Below are 595 nucleotides of genomic sequence, written 5' to 3'. Positions count from 1 at the left end.
CCCCCCGCGCCGCCCCTGCAAACCCCCGCGGCCCCCCTGCAGCGCAGCTCCTGTCCCCCCAGCACGGCAGGGGCACAGCCGGCCCCGGGTGCACCCTGGGGGGCTCTGCAGCAGGGCCTCAGCACGCAAAAAAGAACCCCCCAAAACTCGTATGCAGCCACCAGTCCCCGCGATTTGGCTGCCACCACCACTGCGGGGAGAAGGCTGGGCCCTGCAGAGGATTCGGGCTGCAGAGCCGCCCCGGTGACAGCAGCGGCGACGGGAGGAGGGTGGCAGAAATTGCTTTTCTAGCAGCTCCAAAGCGAAAGCTGTCAGGCCACGAGCGGGGGTGACGGCAGGCAGGCGCCATCTGTCCTCGCCGAGGAGCTCTCTCCTTGCTGGAGGAATGAACTCCGAGGCTGACAGCACCACGGCCTCAAGCGAATCCACACGATTTACCTATCAGTTATTTCCCGATAAATCCCCACAGGCACGGGCTGGGCGATTCCCTTGGCTCTGATTACCCATTTTCTTCTCTCAGCGTCCCTCGGATACGTGTCCCCAAGCCCTGGCCGCCAGCTGCTTCCCCAGAGCACGGCCGGGAGGGGGGCTAACC

Source organism: Egretta garzetta, unplaced genomic scaffold, assembly GCF_000687185.1.
Source record: "Egretta garzetta isolate BGI_Z169 unplaced genomic scaffold, ASM68718v1 scaffold481, whole genome shotgun sequence".
NCBI lineage: Eukaryota > Metazoa > Chordata > Aves > Pelecaniformes > Ardeidae > Egretta > Egretta garzetta.
This window is presented reverse-complemented; position numbering follows the sequence as displayed.